The sequence below is a fragment of the Meriones unguiculatus genome (assembly GCF_030254825.1).
Source record: "Meriones unguiculatus strain TT.TT164.6M chromosome X unlocalized genomic scaffold, Bangor_MerUng_6.1 ChrX_unordered_Scaffold_31, whole genome shotgun sequence".
In the NCBI taxonomy this organism is placed as follows: Eukaryota; Metazoa; Chordata; class Mammalia; order Rodentia; family Muridae; genus Meriones; species Meriones unguiculatus.
Window position 1 is genome coordinate 2,947,493 of NW_026843707.1, and position 6,161 is coordinate 2,953,653.

Consider the following 6,161-nt stretch of genomic DNA (forward strand, 5'->3'; position numbering starts at 1 on the left):
ATCCATAGCAACAACAACTGTTTCAGACAACATTCCTCCAAGCAACAGGTCATGGCCAGTGACTGACTATATTCCAGCTGTGTGTCTCAGGGTGGTAAGTTCCAGGGCTCAAAGAACTGCTCATATCTTACTACTAAGTAAAGTTCAGTTATCAGGGAATTGAGAAGGCAGCAACAGAAGTTTGCTCAGAAGTTTGCCTCTGCCTTTCTTTCAGGTGTGTGGCAGTGTGGGGAAATGAAACATTCAGTGAAGGCCAAAGTCTAGATATCAGAAAGAATTTATTTCATCAAACTAAAAGTTTTCTATTCCTTTTCATTAGTATCTCACATGTTTCAGAGCCTGTTTGTGACTGTGAAAACTCAGTCAAAGGGCAAAGAATTAGAACATTCATGTTTTACTCTCAGCAACAAAAAGATAAAATCAATGGGGCTGGAATTTAGAGAGACAGCTCCATGGCAAAGAGCACACTCTGCTTCTGCAGAGGATCCAGTCAGCTCCCAGAACCCATGCATTATCCCACCACTATCTGCTAGTGCCAGTTCAAAGGATCTGATACAATCTTCTGGTCTTTCTTTACCCCAACACTCACATAAATACACACACATTTATACATAACCAAAAATGAAATATGAACTTTTTAAAGAAGCAATTGAATTACTGCTGTGCCAAGATTTCCCTGTCAGGGATTTTTAAAAGAAAAGCTGCAAAATATGACCTGATTAACAGTGGCTTGTAATGGGCGCTGGAGTCTAACTGCTATTCCTTTTTGAGTCCTGCAGATGAACAAATACTGTTTTTCCAGGTAAAATCAAAACCTATAGTTCTTAATGGTTGTCTCTTCATTTTCCTGGAATGTCAATCACAAAAAAGATAGATGGGACAAAGTAAGATGTCTGTTGGGCAAGACAGGGCAAGTTTGGGATGATTGACAAATTCCAGTGAATAGTTTACCATGGAAAATGACACCACTCCACCCCACCTCAACCTCAACCCACCAGCCCCCAAGCTCACACTGTTTATAAGAGAATGCTAATTTGGTCTTTTACCTGGAGCCTGTAAGTATCCTTTCCCTTCCACCTACTTGAGCTCTCTCTCAGCTACAAGGAGACCAGGCTTGGGTGTGTGAAGAAACACCTGGATACTCATTTTAGACCTGCAAAGAGTCTGTCTGCATTCTTTAACAGTGAGAGTTTTGCATGTATGAGTCAACTGGAAATTGTTATTCTGCTTAAACACATTTATTGCAGACAGTGCCTAACAAAAAAGTTAGGGAAACCACTGGACTCATAATGTGAGCACCTTGTCTGATGATCTGAGGAAGTCCCCAACCCAGCGGGGACAGTCTCAGTTCAATTCTCCTTGGTGTTGTGTGCCATGGTGAGCTTGTCGAAGAGGTACTCAGCCATGCAATTTCTTGGAGCCCCCATCTGGCACAGATTGGTCATGTAGCTATCCATCTCCTTAATGATTTCCACTTGTTGTTGCAGAAAATGGCATTTCAGAGAAGGGGAGTTAGTCTGATGGGGAAAGGATAGGAGCTCCACAAGGACCAAATATATCTGGGCACAGGGTCTTTTCTGAGACTGACATTCAACCAAGGACCATGTATGGATATAACCTAGAACCTCCACTCAGATGTAGCCTGTGGTAGCTCAGTAACCAATTGGTTTCCCAAAGTGAGGGGAACAGGGACTATTTCTAACAGGAACTCAATGACTGGCTCTTTGGTCTCCCCACCCCCCAAGGAAGGAGCAGTCCTCTTAGGCCACAGAGGAGGGCTTTGTAGCCAGTCCTGAAGATACCTGATAAAACAGGATCAGATGAATGGGGAGGAGGTCCCCCCTATCAGTGGACTTGGAAAGGGGCATGGTGGAGATGAGGGAGGGAGGGAGGGAGGGAGGGACTGGGAGGGAATGAGGGATCAGGACACGGCTGGGATACAGAGTTAATAAAATGTAACTGATAAAAATAAAATAAAAAAAAAAGAAAATGGCATTTCAGGAAGTTGCACAGGTAGATGTCGCCTTTGTTGTTCGCCAACTGGTATAGATTCAGGATGCTCTGGTTGAGCGTCTTCTCCAGATGGAAAGCACATTCCATCGCCATGAGGCCATGCAACCAGTTGTGGTGATCTCGATCAGCAATTATCCCAAGCATTAGGGAGCCATGGCACTGGGTCATCAGGAAGAACAGCATCTCAGTACGTTCCATCCACTTTTGTGACTGACAAAGGAAGAAGAGTGCGAAGTACCTCAGGTCCACTTCCCCTTGATTGCAGAAGGAGGCAACTGGATCTGAGAGTTAATGGCAGCGTTAGACTCCTCTGACAGGTAAAGCTGTTGGATCTGAGAAAGAAAAGCGGCCAGGGCGACAAGAGCTCTCGAATGTAGTTTGTCATTAGGAGCTGGAAGGTATACCCGACCCACCGATTGCAGTTTTGGAGCTGGCAAAAGAAGAAGAAGCAGCTTCACAGACACTTCTGAGGAAGGAGGAGTTGCTGGGGAGCCAGAACAGAAAGCTCCTGGCTCTGGTCAGTCAGGTTCTGAGGCCAAAAGCTGCAACCGCCCAGCAAGTGCCAGAATACAGAAATGGAGACAGCAATGGAGGTTAGTACCTGAGGCAGGTGAACCAGGTCAAGGAACAAAACATGAAGGCTGTGCTTCACAGCAACCAAGAAGGCATACACTGACCATCTTAACTTTACAATATCTTTTAAATTTGTGAATAAACACCCAAGTTTTTTTTTTATTAATATGTGTGGATGGTTACTTTAAGGTTGTTATTTGAATATCACCTAATTGTGATTGTTTCGTTTGATTAAATAGATCTTTTCATCAGTGATGCACTTGTTTCATAACATAAATATTTAGTTTTGGCATGTTACTTCATTATCTATACTAATGATCCTTCCTAGGGAGAGGTCAACATACATAGTATTTTTGAACAAATACGAGCATGGAGTTCAAGCTCCATTACTTGTCATAGAAAGAGAAAAATTAATCTCAAAATTTGTCCTGTAACCTCATTTGCGCAGTGACATGCCCAAGCCAATACACACATACAAACAATAATAAATAAAATAAAATGAACAACAAAATAATTTAAAAAAAAAAACATAAAACTGAGTGACTAATAAGATGGCTCAGCTATTAAAAAAAATGCATCCTGTTCTTGCTGAGGATTCGAGTCTGGCTCCAAACAGTCAGGCAGCTCACAGTCATCTGTAATTGCAGCTCTTGAAGCATTTGACACAACTGTCTGCTGATTTTACACTGCCCCCACTTCAATACACACATATATTTCTTTAAAAGTACTAAAAACAAATCTTTAAAAACATAAAACAATCCAGGACAGCCAAGGCTACACAGAGAAACCCTGTATCAAAAAAACTGGAAAAAATGATAAAACAAATTTAACAACAACAAAATGTTCTAGAGTCCAGCATGATGTTCAATGCTTGTAATCCAACATTTGAGAAGCTGCAGCAAAAGTAATTTATTTACTACCCATTTCTTTTTACTCTTTAACTATCCCCAAACTAAGGTTTTTATTTTATTTTATTTTATTTAGGTTTTTTGAGACAGCTTATGTATTCTTGGTTGTCCTGGACTTGCTTTGTAGACCAGGCTGGCCTCAAACTCCAAGAGATCCATTTGCCTCTCTCTGCCTGCCAGAATGCTGGGATTACAGGTGAGTGCCATCATGCCAAGCTCAAACTAAGATTTTGTTTATGTATGTATTTGATTTTAAATTTTAAATTATTTAAAAAAGGCCATATAAATATAAAGTGTACATTGCCCTGACTCTAGCCTTTCTTGTATTCCCCTCTCCTATCAGTCCCCTTTGTTTCTTTCTTCTGGACATTGGAAAATTCTACTTTAATGTATGTATATAAAACCTAGCCACCACAAATAAGACAAAATATGTGATATTCATTTTTCTGAGACTGGCTTAATTCACTTAATGATTATCTTCAGTTGTACCCATTTTCCTAAAAACAAAATTTCATTATTCTTTATGGCTAAAAAAAATTTTTATTTTGCATATAAACCACATTTCCTTTATCTATTCCTCCGTTATTAAATCCATAAGCTGGTTTGCTGACTAAGCTACTGTGAATACCGCTACAATAATCATTGAAATGAAAGTATCTATGTGATGTGATGGCTTGGAGTCCCTCAGATATATGCCCAGAAGTCATATGGAAGTCGTTTTTTTTTGTTTGTTTGTTTGTTTTGTTTTTTAAACTTTTGTTAGAAACCTCCATGGTGCCTTTCAAGTGTCTAGAGTAGCTCCTCTGGAGCTAGAATTACAGTAAGTTCTGAGTCATCTGGTATGAATGCTGAGAACCAAACTTTTGTCTTCTAAAAAGCCAAAACATGCCCTGAATCACGGGCCATCTCTCCAGTCCCCAGTACCATTCCTTTACATGTAGCATTTTTTGTTGGAGAGGATGTTTTTCTTTTCTGGATGTCCTTGGTAGACTTCTAGGGAGGGGGGCAATCACCCATATTTCTGGATTCTCAACAATGTTCTATAAACCTGTGGTTAAATGTGTGTCTAAACACCACAACTCGCTTTGGTTTACTACAGGTTTATAGCAGGGGTTTTTTGTTTTTTGGGTTTTTGCTTGTTTTTTTAGAAAGGAAAGTGTGAAACTTCCAACTGTATCTTTCTTGATTAGTATTCCTTGGTCTTTTAAATTTTCTTGTGACTTTTAGGATAATTTCTTCAGAAGAAGCAGCAAAGAATTTACTGCAGATTGTATTGAATCTTCAGGTGATAATTTGGGATTATATTTATATCATCTTATTAACATTTTAATGCATAAATACAGGATATCTTTTAATTAATTTAGGTTCTGGATTATTTCTATTCATTTACTTTTTAGTCAGGGTTATATTTTCTAAACAATATTTCAAGTATTACCACACTTCTAAGTACCGACTCTCTAGAAGGAAGGAATGACCCATCTCTTATCAAGAATCAGAGACAAGGAAGACGCATATATCGGTCATCACAAGCAAAAATGCCTATTTCAAACTCACAGAGATAGTTTGTGCTAATTATAATTGGATGTCAGTTTCCCTTGGCATATAAAAAATGCCTTTTACTTTCTGTGAAAAGTGAGAGATTTGAAAATTAACAAGAAAGTTTACTGTATGTCATTTTTTATTTAACTTTTATTAATTACATTTTATTCATTTTGTATCCCCCCCATAAGCCCCTCCCTCCTCCCCTCCCGGTCCCACCCTCCCCCCCTTTCTGTATGCATGCCCCTCCCCAAGTCCACTGATAGGGGAGGTCCTCTTCTACTTCTTTCTAATCCTAGTCTATCAGTTCTCATCAGAAGTGGCTGCATTGTCAGGGTTCTAGGTTCTCTTCATGAATAGTCCTTGGTTGGAGTATGAGTCTCTGGGAAGTTCCCTGTGTTCAAATTTTCTTGTTCTGTTGCTCTCCTTGTGGAATTCCTGTCCTCTCCAGCTCTTACTATTTCCCAGTTCTTACATAAAATTCCATTCACACTGCCCAACAGTTGCCCATCAGGCTCAATATCTGCTTTCACAGCCTGCATGGCAGAGGCTTTCAGAGGCCCTCTGTGGCAGGTTCCTAGGTTGTTTCCTGTTTTATTCTTCTTCTGATGTCCATCCTCTTTGCCTTTCAGGATGGGGATTGAACATTTTAGTTAGGGTCCTCTCTTTTGCTTAGTATGTTTAGATGTACATCTTTTAGTGGATTTATTCTATGTTGTATGTTTATATGAGTGAGTATATACCGTGTGTGTCTTTTTGCTTCTGGGACAACTCACTCAGGATGATCTTTTCCATGTCCCATCATTTACCTGCAAATTTCATGATTTCCTTATTTTCCATTACTGAGTAATACTCCATTGTGTAGATGTACCACAGTTTCTGCATCCATTCTTCAGTTGAGGGACATCTGGGCTGTTTCCAGCTTCCGGCTATTACAAATAAAGCTGCTACAAACATGGTTGAGCAAATGTCCTTTTTGTGTACTTGAGCCTCTTTTGGGTATATGCCTAGGAGTGGTATGGCTGGATCTTGAGGAAGCACTATTCCTAGTTGTCTGAAAAAGCGCCAGATTGATTTCCAGAGTAGTTGTACAAGTTTACACTCCCACCAGCAGTGGAGAAGGGTTCC

At 40.0% G+C, this 6,161-nt stretch overlaps 1 pseudogene; it reads right to left on the reverse strand.

The window, feature by feature from the left end:
* Positions 1–1,349: 1,349 nt before the first annotated feature.
* Positions 1,350–2,973, reverse strand: LOC110544426 (ferritin heavy chain-like; annotated as a pseudogene).
* Between the last annotated feature and the right edge of the window lie 3,188 nt (positions 2,974–6,161).